A 22,739-nucleotide genomic window follows, 5' to 3' on the forward strand; every position below is an offset into this window, starting at 1 on the left:
TTTGCTGTGCAAAAGCTTTTGATCTTGATGAAATCCCAGTAGTTCATTTTTTCCCTTGCTTCCCTTGCCTTTTGCGTTGTTCCTAGGAAGATGTTGCTGCGGCAGAGGTCGAAGAGGTTGCTGCCCGTGTTCTCCTCAAGGATTTTGATGGATTCCTTTCGTACATTGAGGTCCTTCATCCATTTTGAGTCTATTTTTGTGTGTGGTGTAAGGAAATGGTCCAATTTCATTTTTCTGCATGTGGCTGTCCAATTTTTCCAGCACCATTTATTGAAAAGGCTGTCTTTTTTCCATTGGACATTCTTTCCTGCTTTGTCGAAGATTAGTTGACCATAGAGTTGAGGGTCTATTTCTGGGCTCTCTATTCTGTTCCATTGATCTATGTGTCTGTTTTTGTGCCAGTACCATGCTGTCTTGATGATGACAGCTTTGTAATAGAGCTTGAAGTCCGGAATTGTGATGCCACCAACGTTGGCTTTCTTTTTCAATATCCCTTTGGCTATTCGAGGTCTTTTCTGGTTCCATATAAATTTTAGCATTATTTGTTCCATTTCTTTGAAAAAGATGGATGGTACTTTGATAGGAATTGCATTAAATGTGTAGATTGCTTTAGGTAGCATAGACATTTTCACAATATTTATTCTTCCAATCCAGGAGCATGGAACATTTTTCCATTTCTTTGTGTCTTCCTCAATTTCTTTCATGAGTACTTTATAGTTTTCTGAGTATAGATTCTGTGTCTCTTTGGTTAGGTTTATTCCTAGGTATCTTATGGTTTTGGATGCAATTGTAAATGGGATTGACTCCTTAATATCTCTTTCTTCTGTCTTGCTGTTGGTGTAGAGAAATGCAACTGATTTCTGTGCATTGATTTTATATCCTGACACTTTACTGAATTCCTGTATAAGTTCTAGCAGTTTTGGAGTGGAGTCTTTTGGGTTTTCCACATATAGTATCATATCATCTGCGAAGAGTGATAATTTGACTTCTTCTTTGCCGATTTGGATGCCTTTAATTTCCTTTTGTTGTCTGATTGCTGAGGCTAGGACCTCTAGTACGATGTTGAATAGCAGTGGTGATAATGGACATCCCTGCCGTGTTCCTGACCTTAGCGGAAAAGCTTTCAGTTTTTCTCCATTGAGAATGATATTTGCGGTGGGTTTTTCATAGATGGCTTTGATGATATTGAGGTATGTGCCCTCTATCCCTACACTTTGAAGAGTTTTGATCAGGAAGGGATGTTGTACTTTGTCAAATGCTTTTTCAGCATCTATTGAGAGTATCATATGGTTCTTGTTCTTACTTTTATTGATGTGTTGTATCACATTGACTGATTTGCGGATGTTGAACCAACCTTGCAGCCCTGGAATAAATCCCACTTGGTCGTGGTGAATAATCTTTTTAATGTACTGTTGAATCCTATTGGCTAGTATTTTGTTGAGTATTTTCGCATCTGTGTTCATCAAGGATATTGGTCTATAGCTCTCTTTTTTGGTGGGATCCTTGTCTGGTTTTGGGATCAAGGTGATGCTGGCCTCATAAAATGAGTTTGGAAGTTTTCCTTCCATTTCTATTTTTTGGAACAGTTTTAGGAGAATAGGAATTAGTTCTTCTTTAAATGTTTGGTAGAATTCCCCCGGGAAGCCGTCTGGCCCTGGGCTTTTGTTTGTTTGGAGATTTTTAATGACTGTTTCAATCTCCTTACTGGTTATGGGTCTGTTCAGGCTTTCTATTTCTTCCTGGTTCAGTTGTGGTAGTTTATATGTTTCTAGGAATGCATCCATTTCTTCCAGATTGTCAAATTTATTGGCGTAGAGTTGCTCATAGTATGTTCTTATAATAGTTTGTATTTCTTTGATGTTAGTTGTGATCTCTCCTCTTTCATTCATGATTTTATTTATTTGGGTCCTTTCTCTTTTCTTTTTGATAAGTCGGGCCAGGGGTTTATCAATTTTATTAATTCTTTCAAAGAACCAGCTCCTAGTTTCGTTGATTTGTTCTATTGTTTTTTTGGTTTCTATTTCATTGATTTCTGCTCTGATCTTTATGATTTCTCTTCTCCTGCTGGGCTTAGGGTTTCTTTCTTGTTCTTTCTCCAGCTCCTTTAGGTGTAGGGTTAGGTTGTGTACCTGAGACCTTTCTTGTTTCTTGAGAAAGGCTTGTACCGCTATATATTTTCCTCTCAGGACTGCCTTTGTTGTGTCCCACAGATTTTGAACCGTTGTATTTTCATTATCATTTGTTTCCATGATTTTTTTCAATTCTTCTTTAATTTCCCGGTTGACCCATTCATTCTTTAGAAGGATACTGTTTAGTCTCCATGTATTTGGTTTCTTTCCAAACTTCCTTTTGTGGTTGAGTTCTAGCTTTAGAGCATTGTGGTCTGAAAATATGCAGGGAATGATCCCAATCTTTTGATACCTGTTGAGTCCTGATTTAGCTCCGAGGATGTGATCTATTCTGGAGAATGTTCCATGTGCACTAGAGAAGAATGTGTATTCTGTTGCTTTGGGATGAAATATTCTGAATATATCTGTGATGTCCATCTGGTCCAGTGTGTCATTTAAGGCCTTTATTTCCTTGCTGATCTTTTGCTTGGATGACCTGTCCATTTCAGTGAGGGGAGTGTTAAAGTCCCCTACTATTATTGTATTATTGTTGATGTGTTTCTTTGATTTTGTTATTAATTGGTTTATATAGTTGGCTGCTCCCACATTGGGGGCATAGATATTTAAAATTGTTAAATCTTCTTGTTGGACAGACCCTTTGAGTATGATATAGTGTCCTTCCTCATCTCTTATTATAGTCTTTGGCTTAAAATCTAATTGATCTGATATAAGGATTGCCACTCCTGCTTTCTTCTGATGTCCATTAGCATGGTAAATTCTTTTCCACCCCCTCACTTTAAATCTGGAGGTGTCTTCGGGCTTAAAATGTGTTTCTTGGAGGCAACATATAGATGGGTTTTGTTTTTTTATCCATTCTGATACCCTGTGTCTTTTGACAGGGGCATTTAGCCCATTCACATTCAGGGTAACTATTGAGAGATATGAATTTAGTGCCATTGTATTGCCTGTAAGGTGACTGTTACTGTATATGGTCTCTGTTCCTTTCTGATCTACCACTTGTAGGCTCTCTCTTTGCTTAGAGGACCCCTTTCAATATTTCCTGTAGAGCTGGTTTGGTATTTGCAAATTCTTTCAGTTGTTGTTTGTCCTGAAAGCTTTTAATCTCTCCTTCTATTTTCAATGATAGCCTAGCTGGATATAGTATTCTTGGCTGCATGTTTTTCTCGTTTAGTGCTCTGAAAATATCATGCCAGCTCTTTCTGGCCTGCCAGGTCTCTGTGGATAAGTCAGCTGCCAATCTAATATTTTTAGCATTGTATGTTACAGACTTCTTTTCCCGGGCTGCTTTCAGGATTTTCTCTTTGTCATTGAGACTTGTAAATTTTACTATTAGGTGACGGGGTGTGGGCCTATTCTTATTGATTTTGAGGGGCATTCTCTGAACCTCCTGAATTTTGATGTTCGTTCCCTTTGCCATATTGGGGAAATTCTCCCCAATAATTCTCTCCAGTATACCTTCTGCTCCCCTCTCACTTTCTTCTTCTTCTGGAATCCCAATTATTCTAATGTTGTTTCGTCTTATGGTGTCACTTATCTCTCGAATTCTCCCCTCATGGTCCAGTAGCTGTTTGTCCCTCTTTTGCTCAGCTTCTTTATTCTCTGTCATTTGGTCTTCTATATCACTAATTCTTTCTTCTGCCTCATTTATCCTAGCAGTGAGAGCCTCCATTTTTGATTGCACCTCATTAATAGCTTTTTTGATTTCAACTTGGTTAGATTTTAGTTCTTTTATTTCTCCAGAAAGGGCTTTTATATCTCTCGAGAGGGTTTCTCTAATATCTTCCATGCCTTTTTCGAGCCCGGCTAGAACCTTGAGAATTGTCATTCTGAACTCTAGATCTGACATATTACTGATGTCTGTATTGATTAGGTCCCTAGCCTTCGGTACTGCCTCTTGTTCTTTTTTTTGTGGTGAATTTTTACGTCTTGTCATTTTGTCCAGATAAGAGTAAATGAAGGGGCAAGTAAAATACTAAAAGGGTGGCAACAACCCCAGGAAAATATGCTTTAGCCAAATTAGAAGAGATCCAAAATCGTGAGTGGGGAGAAAGGGGATAAAAAGAGGTTCAAAAAGGAAGAAAGAAAAAAGAAAAAAAAAAAAAAAAAAAAAAAGAAAAGAAAAGAATTTTTTTAAAAAAGAAAACACCTAAGAAAAATGTAAAAAAATATATATATATATTAGATAAACTAGTAAAAAATCGTTAAAAAAGAAAAAGGTAACAGTTAAAAAAAAATTTTACCCGAAGGCGAGAAAAAAAAAAAAATGAAAAAGAAAAAATTAAATTAACTGCAAGACTAAAAAAAATCACAGGAAAAAAGCCATGAGTTCCGTGCTTGGCTTTCTCCTCCTCTGGAATTCTGCTGCTCTCCTTGGTATTGAATCCGCACTCCTTGGTAGGTGAACTTGGTCTCGGCTAGATTTCTTGTTGATCTTCTGGGGGAGGGGCCTGTTGTAGTGATTCTCAAGTGTCTTTGCCCCAGGCGGAATTACACCGCCCTTACCCTGGGCCGGGGTGAGTAATCCGCTCGGGTTTGCTTTCAGGAGCTTTTGTTCCCTGAGCGCTTTCCGTAGAGTTCCAGAGGACGGGAATACAAATGGCGGCCTCCTGGTCTCCGGCCGGGAGGAGCCGAGAGCCCAGGGCCCCACTCCTCAGTGCGCCCTCAGAGAACAGCGCCCAGTTACTCCCGTCTGCCTGACCTCCGGCCGCGCTCCGAGCTCACCGAGCCTGCGACCGGTTCAAGGTAACACGGAGCTGCAAGCTTACTGTCGGCTCTGTCTCTGTAGCCGGCTTTCCCGTTCCAATACCCGCAAGCTCTGCGACACTCAGACACCCCCGATCCTTCTGTGACCCTGCGGGACCTGAGGCCACGCTGACCCCGCGTGGGCTTCGCCCCGGTTTAGCCTCTGGAGCGATGTCCCTCAGCGGAACAGACTTTTAAAAGTCCTGATTTTGTGCGCGGTTGCTCCGCCGCTTGCCGGGAGCCGGCCCCTCCCCCCGGGGTCTATCTTCCCGTCGATTTGGATTCACTTCTCCGCCGGTCCTACCTTTCAGAAAGTGGTTGTTTTTCTGTTTCCAGAATTGCTGTTTTTCTTCTCTTCAATCTGCTGATGGATTTTCAGGTGTTTGCAATCTTTAGATAAGCTATCTAGCTGATCTCCGGCTAGCTGAAGCAGTCTCAGCTTGCTACTTCTCCGCCATCTTGACTCCTCCCCCCTGTGTGTTTTTTTTTTAAAGGTAGTACATAAAAATTTTATATTTTCATTCAAAGTAATGCGAAATGTAAAATTTAACTAATACATGTTCAGGAAATAATTTGTATAAACTATGATGTGTTTAGAATCTTCATTCAACTTCATAAATATATAATGAACGATGTTGAAATATTGTTAAAGAGAATACTTTCACAAAGCTTATGCTATTATGCATTAATGCCATTTGATACAAATTAAAATGAGGTAATAATTTAAGACATTTTTCTTTATTCCAAACATGCTTTCATTCTCTAAAAACTTAGCAGCTACGCAGGCAACTTGCTTTCTGCTAATATACAAGCCACATTTCTACTCATTTTCAAAAAACATTTATTATCCTAATTGGAAAATGAATGTATGTTCATAAGCGAATAAATACATAAAGGAAACATAATTTGTAATCTTACCACCTATTACAATCACTATTCATGGTTTGATATATTTACTTACAGTCTTCTTTAAAATCTGTGCATATACTTTAAAAATTGGGATCTTAGATATACATATTGTATCATCTTTTCTTGTTTTGGCCTTTTTAAATATTATTCCAAGTCAATATATATGCTTGGAAAACACCAATTTTGATAGCATTATAATATTCCAAACTATGAATGTACTATTATTGTGTCTTCTCTGATTGCCATACATTGAGGCTGTTTTCATTTTTTTCCTTTTAAAAATAATATTTTAATGAGTGTCTTTGTTTACATCTTTTATTTATGATTTTGATTATTTTAATAAAATAGATTTCTAAAAGTATTATTGAATCAAAATGTATGAATGGTAAAAATCAAATTGCCACAGTTTTCCTCAGGAGTCTTTTTTTTTTTTTAATGTATTTATACTCAGGTATGTAAGCCTGAAATCCTCAACAGCACTGTGTATTTATCTTGGCTATCATGATTGGCAGAAAATGGTCATCTGTTCAAATTTATATTAATATGATTAGTAGTGAGGTGGAACATTTTTCACATTTATAAGCCATTTATACTGCTTCTATTAACTGTTCATATCCTCTATCATATTTCCATTTCTTTCCTATTAACAGAACAGAATTTAGGATTTAAGACACTGAGTAGAAAAAAAAATAATTTAAAAAATGATAACAGTAAATGTCACCTTGTAATTAAATGAATACTTAAAAATTAATCAACTTTTAATTTACTGTCAGTTGGTTCAATGAGAATTTTAATTAACACAATAATTTTTAACTCCATTCAGCTTTTTTTAAGCTTGACTTTAAAAAATTAACTTTTGAATCCCTATATCAGGTTTCTCACTGAAGACTTGTACATTGTTGCAGTTTCCTTTATCCCAGGCCACATATCTCATGCCACATGCTCAAGCTGATTACCTCAGAGCAGCTGAAAAGGATGTGAAAAAAAAAAATTAGGGGCCACAGAAATAAATTTTTAACAATAAAATTTAAAGGTAGTGAGGGAGATTTGTTTACATACAAAGGGATCTTCTAATAGGTAGTCAGCCACTGCTTATAAAACCTGTTCTGAACAGAATATTAATTTTTCTAATACAATTAAAATAAAGTGGAAGAAAGAATATGCATGGAATTCACCAAGAAGGCATGTAGTATGTGTTAATGAAGAAGTACAAAAGGATTTGGAGAATGGGAGTAAACTTTAAATAATTATCCTGAATCCAAGTTGTGTCTAAGCTGAAGTGGAACCCCAGATTTTTTGGCTTGTGTAAGTTTTGGAATTTTTCTGCTTGTACCTGTCAGGGGTCTATTTTAATACCAAGAAAACCAAATAATCAAGCTAAGTAACAGAGATGGTTCAAGCTTTCAAGGGGAAAGGATCAAAGCTGAAAACTGAAACTTGATACAACTATAATGTCTTTTCTATCAGAGAAATGACGCTTGCAGAATTCAAATTAAATTTTAGGGCTCACATCTATCACCTTCTAGGGATCGAGAAATCACAAGGAAAATCTTTCAAAAGATTGGAAGTTTTATTTTTTCGTAGAGATTTGAAAAATAAAAATGCATCTATATTCCTTTTCCAGAGATTTCTAGTTATAAACTCCCTAGATGTCTGTTTGTTGCTTGGCACTGGACCATTATGTTTGAGAGTTGCTCAAACAAGAACCCTAATAGGTTTTAACAAGTCTTTTCAGAAATTATATATATTGTAATAGCTCCGGAGCAACCTAAATGGAAAAGCAAAATTAATCTGACGCTATGAAGGTGAAATCTACTCTATCGTGTAGTCTGTGAGTGTAATTAATGCTGCTTTACTTTCTTTCTATGCTCAGCCCAAGAACTCTGGCAATAATTTAGTTGCATAGAAAACCTATGTTGAGCTCCATTCATTTCAGCCACACAGGATGAGAGAGATTGGCATGTTTGCACACTTCCAATCTCTCCCAAAAAAGAAGCTTTTGATACACATTTCCTCTTTGCAATTCTCATGTAATATTAGGATCTTTTCTATTTTCTAGTGAGAAAAAGAGAATTGCTCAGGAGCCTCTATGGTAGTATCTAAAAATATGGATGATAAGTTGATGGTATTTTAAGATTAATTAATGAAATAATAAGCATTTTTGGTTATTTTCCCCTATGTACAGATAAATAAAAAGAATACTTTTACCTATTCAGTGGTACTGAAATCTTATATACCACTCCTGCTTTTAATATAAAGAATTAGGGCTAGAGACTTTTTTTTTTTTAAACATAGTTTTTGTTTGCTTCGCAGGTCAAGGTGACTTTTTTTCCTTTTTTCAAAGGCAAGAAAATCCCAACTAATACCTTAGCTTGAAAAAAAGGGGGAGAGGGGATATATATGAAATATTTAGAGAAAGTAAAATGAAAAAGGTCAAAAAGATTTGAGAAGAGGCCAAGATGAGGAAGAGGAGTACTTCCGGAATAACTCTCCTATTTCTGGATTTTGTCCCTGCGTAGCTAGTGGCACCTTTCTCAAAGATAGGAGATACAGAAAGAGGAAGAGATTTGTAGGTGAAAACAAACAGCTCAGCTTTGGATATATTCTTTATGAAATATGTGTGGAATAAACAGTCTGATATGAAGGTGGAACTTGAGAGAAAGAAACAAATTTGAGAATCCTTAACACCTAAAGAGTCATTGACTTCATGGAGTTGAATGGCATCAGCTAAATAGAATGGCAGTAGTCTGCAAATCAATTTCCATTATCTCAATGGAAAATTACTATTATTTTTAATTTTAGGACCAATGAACAATCCAGTATTGAACCAAAGAATAGATTTTCTAGAATGCTTGTATTTATTCTTTACTCTCTTTTTTGTTTGTAAGTTATGACCATGCATAACCAACAGAAATTTTTTAAATTCTTAAAAGCGATAATAAGGCTGACTGCCACAATTGGGAAAATGTATTTTCTTCTTAAAGCAATCGAATGTGGTATAGATTCTCTAGTATAAAATAGAACTTTCTCTAACTAAGTAAATATGACCTTAAGTGTTGGCCACTTACACTTTTTCATGTCAGTGAAAAAAGGGACAATAGGCCAAGCTTCCTTAACAACTTAAATTACCCTACTTTATGAACCAAGATTTTTATTTTTAAGGTGTATATTTTAACACTGTTAATATTTTATTATTATCGATGATAAATTTGAGCAATACTGCAAAATTATTTTGTATTTTTTAAACACAGTGTTAAAATAGATTATTAAGGGATGACAAATTAGCCTGTAAATTTTGGAACTGTATCTTTCCATTCTAGAACAATGGACTGAGGAAAGGGTTCAAACATATACCACATAGAGAATAGGGGAAAAGTGATTTGGAATATATAGGACATTTTTTCCGAAGGCTGGTAATTCACTTGTTTCTTGAACGGAAGTATATGGAAAAATATCTTCAGATGTCACAACTCTGTGATTCTATTATCTTTCTTGAGGACAGTGAGAATGATGTTTTCAAAACTACTTCTGTATCTTTTATCAAATCATTGAAAATATACAGCAGAAGGAAATAATTGGCTATATAAATAACAAAAGCATAACATTTATATAGAGACAAAACCCAATCTTGCATATATAGAACAAATCTAAAAGCAAAATGAGAATTTGGGAGCATCACCAAGTTCCCCACGGAGTACAGATTTAAAAAAATAAATAAATAGTAAAATCTACCATCTTCTATTTTACTGGGTTATAATTTATCTTCTTGCAATCCATACATCCCCCAAACATAGTAAAGTCAAATGATAAATTAGCATATGTTTCATACTGGCAATGTCAATAGTCCCCTTTATTTGTATTCTTGAGACCTGGAACTCAGCAGAAATGAAAAATAAGACTCTACACCTCAAAAATCACAGAATTGACAACAAAATTCAATCTCAAACTCTTAAACTCTACCTTCCTGGCTTGCAGAATAACTTCTGTGAGTATGCTACACCAGTCCGACCCCAGAGGTTCCTGCTGTGGTTCCAAGTTGAACCCTATAACCCGTCTAAAGGAATGTAACAAAAAGGGAAGCCCAGCTTCTCCTCCCACCTCAGTGCTTTCTTCTAAAATATTGTCTTAACCCCTTCACTTCCTGTCTTTCTTTGGGCTTTTGACACTCTCAGCTTTCCCCCTCATTGCTTATTTCTCCTTTTCTGGCCTCTTTGCTCATTCAGTTATATAAAACAGTAATGTAATAGATCACCAAATGATGATAAGAGTTATACAAAAAAGCAATTCAGAGTGATAGGACAACTAATATTGGAGTATTTTGGAAAAGGGGTCAGGGAAGGCCTTTCTGAAAATGGAATTTGAGCAGAAGCCTGAATAAAGTGAAAAGATGACCCAAGTAAATATCAAGACAAAGGGAATATAGAAGTGCAAAGGTCCTGGCATGGTAGCAATGTGTTTGCATGTTGAGGCAAAAGGAGAAGGTTGGATTTCAGTGAATGAAGAGAAGGAGAGCAGAAAATAAGGTTCAAAAGGTAGCCAGGGGCCAGGTCATGTAGGGTTTTGTAGGAGGTTGCAGAAAGCAGAAAATAAGGTTCAAAAGGTAACCAGAGTCCAGATCACGTAGGGTTTTGTAGAGAATTTGATATTTAGCCTCTTCCTCCAATGTGTTAACTTGGTGCAGCTTCCAACATGTTTTGGTTTTGCCTCTAGCTAACTACTTTGTCTTGGGTTTCCTTGGGCAAAGCGGTGCCCTGGAGCTCTCCCCTTTCTACGGGCTGGCCTGTCAGGCTTTGGCTCTCACTCAGGAGATGTCCTCTGCAAATGTCTTTCTAGGTCTCCTACTCATTTCCTCTAATTAAACTTACTAGACTGTGTTCCTCACCCCCCTTAGAAGTAGGGAGTAAAATAAAATGAAATTACATTTTATTCCAAATTATTGTAATAGATTCTCCCATATGTGGACTGCCACCCAGTCCACCCCACTGCAACAACCCTCACATCTTTGTGGATGTGTCTAGTTCTTTTACCAGCTGGACTCAGGAGCATTTAATTTTTCATGTCTGGGTTATAATACTTTGGAATATAATGTTGCCTTTTAAACACACACCAAAACTATTCTCACTTTTTTTTAAATTTGACATTAATCTGTTTGTCAAGAGAACATGAATTTTTAAAAAATGCTATGAACTATATTCACTTTTTGTGGAAGAGGTGCAGTCCATGAAAAGGCTCTTAGGAAAAACAAAGCACAGAGCATGTTTAACACATGAAAGGGAACAACCAACATCCCCAAGTATTTACAATATTTAATATAACTTGAGAAGATAAAGTCTTCCAAAATTCTTAAAGGAAACAGCTATTACTGAGTACATCCTTCGTTGCACAGATAATTGTATAACTTATTAACCTTCCAGGAAGACTAGTTAGAACAAACTTTGCCATTGATGGTCCAAAAAGAAAGTTGATGACATTAATTGTATAGTTAGTTAGGGAATGTGACATTTAAGTACAAATTGAATAATGGCATGATCGTTAAAAGTCACTTGTGCCCTGATTTAAAAGTTGAGCTGAGAAATGTCAAAACACACACACACACATACACACACACAAACAAGTTGTTTTTTAAATTGAGAATCCAAAACAAATGCAAGATACTCAAATAATTGTTGGTGAAACACATTAGAGCAGAATGCCCAGACTCTGGACTGGTGGACTCAAAGACTCATCTTGAAGGAAGGGATCCCCTGTTCAGCTGATATAATTTGCCCTATCATCTGTGAACCACTGGCTACACGCTTTTACTGGATTATGTTGAACACAGATACTCTTCAAGTACCTAGGAGAGCAGAACTCCAATGAGGTATTATTCTCCCTCGAGTATTGATGTGAACAAAGATTTACCCTTTAGTTTCTTTGTGGTTGGTTGTGTTCTCATGGGATCTTAGAGCCAAAGGGGACTTAAAATCATCTAGCTCAGGGATAATAAATAGCATACATGATGCTTCTTTTCTCTTTTTCTCTCTCCACAAGAGATATCACTACTCCATGGAATGTTCTTTCCCATGAAACATAGAATCTACCTCACAATTTCCAGGAGAACACTTAAGACAGCCAGTTCCAGGCAATTGGTATTCCAGGTAAAAATCACCTGCCACACCTGATCTAGTCCACATGTCCATTTCATAGGTAAAGAAGCAGAGGCCCAGAATTCATTCAGAGCTAAGTTAGAGATTCAGCCTACAATCTTGAAATGGAAACTATTCCTATCGAAAATAAATTGATCCATAAGAGAAGTAAGACTTTAATCTGTTTTGGGCGCCTGGGTGGCTCAGTGGGTTAAGCCGCTGCCTTCGGCTCAGGTCATGATCTCAGGGTCCTGGGATCGAGTCCCGCATCGGGCTCTCTGCTCAGCAGGGAGCCTGCTTCCTCCTCTCTCTCTCTCTGCCTGCCTCTCTGCCTACTTGTGATCTCTCTCTCTGTCAAATAAATAAATAAATAAAATCTTTAAAAAAAAAAAAAGACTTTAATCTGTTTTGCCTTATATTCGACGTTCCTAAACCAAACCGTAAACATAAAACATTCAGTACTGAGATGACCATTGGAAAGACTCACTTGCTTACCATTTTTACTCTATACAGAAGTATTGGAGCATTTAGGGAGTTGTTACTGAAATCAGTTCTTTTCATATGAATCAACTAAAATTTTCCTAAATACTGGGCAGCATGCTCCTTATCTTGCAATAACAAACAAACAAATAAAAACCAGTATACCTAGCAGAGGCAAAAATCTTCCACCCTCAAATTATCTGGTTTGTTCATGAAATAATGTCAAAGCAGGGTGCCTTAAGTTGTGAGGTGCCCTGGAGGAAGATGCCACTTTCCTGTATCTGCTTGGTCTTATTTAACTCAGTGAGATATCTTTTTTTTTTTTTTTAAGATTTTATTTATTTATTTGACAGACAGAGATCACAAATAGGCAGAGAGGCAGGCAGAGAGAGTGGAAGAAGCAGGCTTCCCGCCAAGCAGAAAGCCCCATGCAGGGCTTGATCCCAGGACCCTGGGATCATGATCTGAGCCAAAGGCAGAGACTTTAACCCACGGTGCCATCCAGGTGCCCCCTCAGTGAGGTTTCTATGGTCTTTCTCTGAGGCTCAGTGTGGAAAATGAAGCAACCACCAGAATTTAAAAATAACGTAATGTAGAACCACTGCCCCCAAGCCCAGAACAGATGATATTCTGCAGAGAGCAGTCCTGGGTGCATTTAACATCTCTGTGTGTGATTGATTACAAGCTGGAGAGTATTCATTAAAATTGCCAAGTACATCATATCATCAGGATGGGTTAGCACCTTGGAAGACAGGATTAGAATTAAAAATGACCTTGACAGTTAGAAAAATGATTACAAGCAAATGAAATTGAGTTTCCTAGAATCAACTGTGTAGCAACGCACTTAGTAAAGAGACCATAGACTACACAAATTCAAGTTTGAAGTGGGTGAGTTGAGCAAATACTAGTAGTTGCTTAGTGAGCTGTACTTTGGTCAGCATTGTTTTGCCAAATTAGAAATGTAGCCTAATTCCAGATTGTATAATTTTAAAAAGCAGATTAATATATACTTCATATAATGTATCATCTACTATTTGATTAAGTGTGGTATATAATTTTGTTAATGAAATAATGAAAATGTCAGTTAATCATTAAGTTATCACTTTAGAATTAATTTATGAGGTATATCAATGAAGAAACTCTTGGAAACCTTGGGAAAGAATCAGAAACCTAGGATGGAAATAATTATAAGGGAAGTAGAAAAAGTTAGGAAATGTTAATAAAAGGACTTAGAGAAGTTAAGAGTACAAGGCTGGCCAACATTTAAAGAGAAATGAAGAGACAGTATGTTAAATAACTTCATAGGAATCTAGGTCATAAATAAAGACAAAAGATCTTGAATGTTATAAACTTTGATTTGATTTTATTTGATTTGGGAACATTATTTCATAGAGGTAGTGTTGATGTAAGCTGTTAACAGCTTTGCCTAGTCCAACAATGCAAAAAAATTTAGGATTCTGTGATCTTGCAAAGGAGAATATTTATGTGAAGTATTGATTGCTTTCCTTGAAGAAATGCTAATTTATGATAACCATTTGAGTCATATAACCTTTCATGATAACTGATTACAAAGTCATTGTTTCAGCTATTGAGAAGTTATAAAATTCCCTCAAAACCTTTTTATAAAATATTTAATATTAATTTCATATAGAAAATCACAAAGAGATGGGACATTTCTTAGGAATGCTGATACCACATAATATCTCTATTGTGTAATGCAGGAGAAAAATGGTGTGAGATCCTTTGTCTTCTATGAAATTCTGAGGCTAGAGTTTGACCTAGTCGCATTAATCATTTTATTTGGCAAAATTGATGTAACAACATCTTTAATAATTATAAACAATTGAAGGGATAGTCACACAGTACTTGTCAGTGTGCAGTGACTTTTTTTTTAGTTAACCAAATCACTCACTAAAGGAACTTTTAAATTGGTTTAAGTGCACTTAAAATATGTAGTCAATATAGTGATTTATAATGCAAAATGTCACTTTTTTTTGCAACATTCTACCTCTGTTGTTATATCCTTAACTTATAAACAAAGAAAAGTGTATGGCAAGTTCCATGTGAACCTCACAGGTGTTCTAAAGGAACTTTCCAAAGTATCTTCAGCATACAGCTAGATTCTGCACAGTTTAACTTGTGTGCACAGTATCGATTCCAGCAGCTCCTTCTTTACCATGAAAGAAATGTTGGTATCTGTAGTATCAGTTGTGTGCAAGCTCTGGGAGTAAGAAGAGAGAAAGAGTAGAAGAATGAGCACTGGTACAGGGTAAATAAACAGGCTAAAGATTGGCTAGAAATTCTGAGACCTAAGGGTCGGAAGGTTCTCCGGGAAATAGTGCACAGAGTGCTAACTTAGATTTTGAAATTTACATATCTGATTCAATGGCTATCCAAACACGTTCCTATTTCTGATAGCTGGAAAAGGGTTGCTTTTCCAAATGTTCATTTGGTATGGCTACCTTCTCTTTCTCTTTCTCTCATCTCAATATCCACCCCCAATAAGAAACTTTGCTTTGGTTGATGAAAAATGGTATATAACAGAGAGAGACAGAGACATGGAGACAGAGAGAGAGGTTGACAAAGACTAAACATGGCTGAAGGAATTTCATGGAGCCTGTGGTTCCAAAAGGAGTATTCACCGGTTATAAATTAGCATGTCTATTAGATAAGCTAGAAATATTCTAAAAGGTAGCGAGAGGGATATGCTCCCCCCACCCCAAATTCTCAAAGACTTTGCTAAATTACAAGTCTTATTTGGAATATGATGTGCTGAATGTATCCTATGCAATCAGAGAAAACTGTCATTAGATGAAAGAAGACCTGGTCCCAAAAGGTCATGGAAGACAAGACTTCATGTTCAAAATGATGCTACCAAGACCATAGTTCTCAATTCATTTTTTATATGTAAGATTAGCCAATCAAGTGCAAGTGCAAGACAGGAAAGATAACACTAAAATGATCATATGCAACATTTGAATGAAAGGGTGCAGTGCTTGTTCATGGATATATTGACTCAAAAAATACATAAACTGATCTGTTTTGAAGACATTTTGATTCAACTACCTGTCTTTGGTTATGAGAGTGAATCTTTGACAAGTATTATTAGAAACAAAATTGTAGAGAAATCATCTTCATTCTCATTTAGAAGTAAAAACTCTGCAAACTGAGAAATGTCAAATAGACACACAGCCCTATTGTTGTTGTTATTAGTTATCAAGACTGACGATTTGGCCTGAAAGCAGGAAAAAAGAGATGGAAAATAATATTATCACAGATGAGAAGTGGCAATTCTCATCCCTGCCCAACCTTCTCCCAACAACCAAAGAATAATAGTGAAGATGGCATTTTAGAATTAAATAGGGTGCCTTTTCTGGAAACAAACAAAAAAAAATTTGCTACCAATGTTATATTGGATCAAATTTTTTGAAATTAGCCTAGACTAGACTAAGATTGAATACACTGCAGTGGGCATTTGGGAATGTTTTATATCACTACTCTTGAAGTGAGTCATCTTTCCCACAATACAGAATACCTGTCAATTCTGTCTGCTTACATTATTATCCCCATTACACAAAAAAGAAAAAAAAATGAAGCTATTTGTTGAAGCAAAGCAAATTCTTAAATATAGTTTCCATTACTTGTGCCAAAGATCAGCAAATTAAGGTCCATGGTCCAAATCCAGTTCTCAGCCTATTTTTTACATGGCCCTGAAACTAAGAATGAGTTTTACATTTTTAAAGGATTATTTAAAAAATATGCAGTGACAGAGAACTTATGTGACCCACAAAGCCTAAAATATTTTCTATCCAGCCCTTTAAAAGGCCATGAGTAATATACAGGCACACCTCCTTTTATTGTGCTTTATAGATAACATGGTTTCTTACACACTGAACCCTAGCATTGAGCAAGTCTGTCGGTGTCACTTTTTTTTCCAAATAGCATTTCCCCTTTCCTGTCTATGTGTCACATTTTGATAATTCTTGCAATATTATAAACTTTTTCATTATTATTATATTTGTTATGGTGATCTATGATCAGTGATCTTTGATGTTACTATTGTGAATTTGGTGGCACCACGAGCCATGCCTATATAAGATGCCAAACTTAATCAATAAATGTGTGTCTTCTGACTGCTCTACTGACCAACAATTCCCTCTCCTCAGTCTTCCATATTCCTTGAGATACAACATGACTTCTAAGTGTCCAAATGAGAGAAAGAGTCACATGTCCCTCACTTTAAATCAAAAGCTAGGAATTTTTAATTTAGTGAGGAAGGCATGTTGAAAACCACGATAGGCTGCCAGCTAGAATTCTTGTACCCAACAGTCAAGATATGAATAGAAAAGAAAAAATTTTAAAGGAAATTAAAAAATGCTACTTCCAATGAACACACAAATGGTGAAAAGTGAAAGAGTGCTATTGCTGATATGGAGAAACTTTAGTGGTGTAAATACAAGATCAAACCAACCACAACATTCTCGTAGGCCAAAACCTACAAGGTCCCAAGTCCATTCACTTATCTGAAGGCTGAGAGACGAGAATAAGCTGCAGAAAGAAGTTCAAAGCTTGCAGAGCCTGGTTCTTGAGGTTTAAGTGAAGAAACCATCTCTGTAACATCAAAATGCAAGGGGAAGCATCAGGTGTTAATAGAGAAGCTGCAGCAAGTGATCCAGGAGATCTAGCTGAGATCATTAAAGAAGGCGGCTACACTAAATAACAGATTTTCAATACAGACAAATCAACCTTCTATGGGAAGAAGATGCCATCTAGGACTTTCATAGCTAGAGAGGAGAAGTCAAGACCTGGCTTCAAAGCTTCAAGGGACAGGCTGACTCTATTGTTAGGGGCTAATGCAGCTGGTAACTTTCAGAGGAAGCCAATGCTCATGTACCATTCAGAAAATCCTAGCACCCTTAAGGATACACTAAATCTCTTCTGCCCATGCCCTATAAATGGAACAACAAAGTCTGATTACAACATATCTGTTTACTGCATGATTTATTGACTATTTTCAGCCCATTGTTGAGACCTACTGTTCAGGAAGAAAAGATTCCTTTCAAAATACTATTGGTTATTGACAATGCATTTGGTCACCCAAGAGCTCTGATGATATACAATGACATTAAGGTTGTTTTCATGCCGGCAACAAAATATTCTGCAGCCCAAGGATCAAGCAGTTATTTCAACTTTCAAGTCTTTTCATTTAAGAAGTACAGGGCACCTGGGTGGCTCAGTGAGTTAAGCCTCTGCCTTTGGCTCAGGTCATGGTCACAGGGTCCTGGGATCGAGCCCAACGTCAGGTTGTCTGCTCAGCAAGGAGCCTGCTTCCCCCTCTCTCTCTGCCTGCCTCTCTGCCTACTTGTGATCTCTGTCTGTCAAATACATAAATAATTTTTTTTTTAAAGGAGTACATTTTGTGGGATGCCTGGGTGGCTCAGTTGGGGAAACAATAACCTTTGGTTCAGGTCATGATCCCAGAGTCCTGGAATTGAGTCCCACATTGTGCTCCTTACTCAGCTGGGAGTTTGCTTCTCCCTCTGACTGCTGCTCTCCCTGCTTATACTTTCTGTCTTTCTGGCAAATAAATAAAATCTTTTAAAAAGTACATTTTTTAAGGCTATAGCTGCCTCAGACAGTGATTCCTCTGCTGAATCTGGGCAAAGTAAACTGAAACCTTCTGGAAAGGATTCATCATTCTAGATGCCATTAAGAATACTCGTGATTCAGGGGAAAAGGCCAACATAGCAACATTAACAGGAGTTTGGAAGAAGCTAATTCCAACCCTTATGGATGACTTGGAGGGTTTAAGACTTCAGTGGAGGAAGTAACTGCAGATGTGGTGGAAACAGCAAAAGAACTCAAATTGGAAGTGGAGCTTGGAGACGTGACTGAAGTGCTTCAATGTCATGATCAAATTTTAATAGATGAGGAGTTATCTCTTAACACTGAGCAGAGAAAGTGATTTCTACTCCTAGTGAAGATATTAACAAGATTGTTGAAATGACCACAAATGATTTAGAATACGACATTAACTTAATTGATAGAACAGCTTCAGGTTTTGAGATGATTAACTCCAATTTTGAAAGAAGTTCTATTGTGGGTAAAATGCTATCAAATAACAACATAGGCTATCAGAGAAATCAATTGTTGAAGGAAGAGTCAATCAATGCAACAAACGCCTTGTTTCCTTATTTTAAGAAATTGCCACAGACACTCCAAACCTTAGCAACCACCACCCTAACCAGTCTGCAGCCATCAACATCAAGGCAAAAAAGTCCACCAGCAAAAAGTTTGATTCACTGAAAGTCAGATGATGGTTAGTATTTTATCAATACAGAATTTTTAAATTAAGGTATGCACATTATATTCTATAGTATCATGTAAACATAACTTTTATATACACTGGAAAACCAAAAAGCTCATTTGACTCACTTTACTGTGATTTTCTCTTTATTGCAGTGGTCTGGAACTGAACTCACTATATCTCTACAGCATGCCTGTAGTTCCTTTAAATGTAACATAAATGGTTGATTTTTAGCAAATTAAAGGATTTGGATAAAAATGTAATGCTTCTATTTAAACCTAGAAAGTAGAAGTAGGATGCAGACACTCATTTCATTTGCAAAATGCTATCATAACTTCTAATGTAGAATTAGTTGATGACATGTCAAAGATATGTCAATATTTTGATATCAAGAAGAAAGATGCTATTTGTAAACTTGGCCGGCTCTACAGAAGATAAATAAATTGATAAGGCAAACCTTTGCCAGTATAGTCAAAAAATAAGAGTCATAAAAGAAAAGCCAGATAGATAGATATAGAGATAGATATAGATGTATATACTTTATAAACACCATTATACACTGATACACAAAGAGAGTAGTGTTAAATTCTTGAGTAAGTAGACTCTGAGGGTCGCTACAGGGAGAGATTGTAGGCATTACCTGTAGTCAGTTTTTGCAACTTTCTGCAGATCTGACCCTATTGAGCCACATCACCTAAGTCCTTACACTTTTCCTGCTATTAAATTTCTAAGCCTGCCCATAACCCTCAACCAAGAGTCTATTTTCCCAAAGCACTCCAGGTTTTGTGGGAAGAAGAGCCATGGAGAGGATTTAATAAAACTAGTAGGCTCACAGTTTTTCCGTTGCCCTCCACCCCACCCCAACCCCCACATGCCTGGGGACTGTAATTTACTAGGCTGGACTCTGATACTTAACAATGTCCTCCCTGCCTCTGACGGCTTCCTCCTCTTTCCTTGCCAATGTACTTAGAAATGCCTCAGCCTCCTTGCCTTAATATAACTCTAGTGCTGATTACAGATGGTGGGTGAAACCTTTGTCTATCAGGATACTAGGAATAGATCAGGAAACTCAGCACAACTCAGCACAACTCTGAATTAAGTAACCTTTCAGCTGTGGGAAACTTGAATCACCCTACCAACCTTGCATACTATTCTTAACTGTTTCTTTGTCAGTGTTTTTGTTAAATGGAAAAGGAAGGATAGGACTGCTCTCTCTCTCAGTCTCTCTTTTTCTCTCAGTCTCTCTCTCTCAATCCCTCCCCCCTCTCTCTTTCTCAGCCTCTCTCTTTTCCTCAATCTCCCTCTCTCAGTTTTTCTCCCTGTTAATCTAGTAAAGAAAAAAGAAAAAGTGTACTGAAATCCATTGATTTTTGCATAGGACTTTCACCATTACCCCATCATTTACAAGTCTTTTAATAAGTTTCTCAGAAAGTTGGCTGGTTATATGTACCCGGCTGCCTTAGAATCCTGGAACTAGGTAGGAGTGTAATATGTGAGAGGAAAAGAAAGGATGTGAACAGGAATAACATGTATGTTGATTCTTAGTTAAATGGAAAAGAAACTATTAACAATGAGTGTTTACATTTCAAAAATTAAAATTCTTCACTACTTCTGTAATATGAAAAAAATGGTGAAGCCACAATTAAGGGTAAAAAAAATCTTAATGATTTTATGTGACAAAGACACAGAGACACGCCAAAACTATGAGACATAAGTCATTTGATGACTCATGGGCAGTTGTTCAGCCACTTATCAGAGCAGCATGAAGGCTAGTTAGTGGCAGCACTATGAAGACTGGCAATTTTTTTTTTTTTAATGCCATGCATGGTTTCTCTTTGCTTTTTATGTCTTCCACAAAATATATGTAGCTGTTTAGTTCAAGAGGAAAAAAATCTCTTCTGTAAAGATTGAATTCTGAAATAGAAAGTTAGAAGTGATCAGAGGTTATTCATTTGTTTTAATAAATAATTACTGAGCTCTTGTTATATGCCTGTAACATCCCAGATAAAGTTAGAAGGTTTATAGAGACACACAGAATGGAAGATCCTTGTCCTGTTGCATTCATATCCTGGTGTAAGAATACAAATTGGAAAATAACAATACAAATAAAGGAAATGTATAATTTCAGATAATGTGATGTAGCTAATAAATTGGGTGATGTATAAACAAAATAACCTTGCTGGGCGAGGTAGATGGGTTGTGCAAGAAAGATCTTCCTGAGAAGATGATAGTCTGAGCCCTGTAGGTGGGAATGGAACCAGCCATTGGATGACGAGCTGGGGGAAATGTAGTCAAAAGAGATGGACCAGCACATGCTCGCGGGTGGGAGTTGGGATTGGGCATGTTCTAGCAACAACAAATTTATTGATACTGAAATAATGAATGGGGTCGGGGGGGGGGGGTAGAGATGAGGCCAGATGGTAAGCAAAGACCAGATGGTGGTTCTTATAGGCTGGGCCTGAGAGTTGGAATTTGATTATTGGTTTATTGGGAAACCATTGAAGGGCTTTAACAATGTGCTGTGGTTTCCACATTTTAAAAATCACTATGGCAAATGTGTGAGGAAGGTGGGTGTTAGGGAGGGGAAGAGTAGAAGTGGGACTATTACAGTCATCCAAGCTAAAGAGTAATAGTAATGATAATGGAGATCAATGGATGGATTTAGTATACATATTTTTAAATATAACCTAGAAAATGGGGTATTGATGGATTAGACAGATAATTTTGTGCTGACAGTTTGGATGCTAGGGAGTGTTTGCCTTGAGCACCAGGAAGACTAAAGAGTACAGCTTTCCCTTTGTCTTCCTTTGCTGTTTTTCTGCATGTAGGTCCTATGATCTGCTTCTTTGTTACCTTCTGGTCCGAGTGAGATTAGGCATTAATCCATCAACATGCCCATGACTCTAGTCTATTACCTGTGTTAGAGCTCAAATATGAATCTCAAAGGCGTTTTCTGTGTTTGTCAATCCAATTGCAGTTTTTAAAATATTTACCCTGACTCTCTGCTGTGCTCAACTTCAGCACTCGCCAGAACGTCTGGAGGTGAAGGGCTCCACTACTCCAATGGACTAGGGTAAATGCCTAGAACAAGATGTCTTTTATCCAGCTATGCTATGGTTGGGAACTTTTGAAATCTCTTTGATTTAGGTGGGACAAAGCGATCTTCAAGTATATTTCTACATGGAACAGTCTAAAAGTCAATTTTTCTCCAGTTGCCCCCATGTTCCATAGTTGAAGATCTCCTTTTCCTGTTCTACTCCCAGCTCCATTCAGAGCTACCTCGTTAGTGCCCATCCGGGGTTTTACCACTTAACTAAGGCCTTCTGCATTGAATAAGCTAATCTAGCTTTCCACATCACATGCGTGTTTTTCCTCTTTACTTTGCGTTTTATTTCCCACCATTCATTCTTGGTGTATTAGTTCTTGATTTAATGTACAAATACTTTAACAACAACCTAAAGCACATTTAATGGATGAATGTGTGTGCTCGTGGAAGTGCCCCAGCTCAATAATAGAGGTAATAGCAGTAATGATACTATATACATTATCCTTACTTTTCAAAAGCCACCCTAATTTGAAACCTGAGAATTTAGTTTCTTATGGTAAATTCATGGTTTTAAAACTTATTTCTTCCGTGGAATTGTTCCTCAGGTAGACTTCTTTGTGGAGCCCCAACCCCCGCTATGTAAACTAGGTGAGAGGAGAGCTAGCTGCTCTGCTAGAAGAGGAAGATGAACTACCTCTTCTGCCTTGTCTGTGTGCCCTGTAATTATGCTCAAGACATTTATTCATATGAAATCTTGTGCTCTGCAAAATGCAATCTGAGCATCAGTGCTAAAAAATTATTTTGGATCTGTTTCTTTAAAATGTCATATTTGGGACCTTTCCTACATGTTCTATTTGTTATGACATAATTCGCTAGTGTTGCTAATGAATTACACACACACACACACACACACACACACACACACACACACACTCCCCTTAATCCTCGGATCATGGTAATGTATCCAAACTATCAAGAAGAATATTCTATTCTCTGCTCTG

The 22,739-nt window shown here is 37.0% G+C and overlaps 1 protein-coding gene and 1 pseudogene across 1 annotated transcript in view; both read left to right on the forward strand.

Annotated features, from left to right (window-relative positions):
* KCNH7 (potassium voltage-gated channel subfamily H member 7) overlaps positions 1-22,739 on the forward strand; it is a 505,381-nt gene that overhangs the window by 264,228 nt on the left and 218,414 nt on the right. The gene's annotated exons all lie outside the window — the stretch shown is intronic.
* LOC131827714 (tigger transposable element-derived protein 1-like) lies at positions 16,577-18,691 on the forward strand (annotated as a pseudogene).

This window comes from Mustela lutreola, chromosome 3, assembly GCF_030435805.1.
Source record: "Mustela lutreola isolate mMusLut2 chromosome 3, mMusLut2.pri, whole genome shotgun sequence".
In the NCBI taxonomy this organism is placed as follows: domain Eukaryota; kingdom Metazoa; phylum Chordata; class Mammalia; order Carnivora; family Mustelidae; genus Mustela; species Mustela lutreola.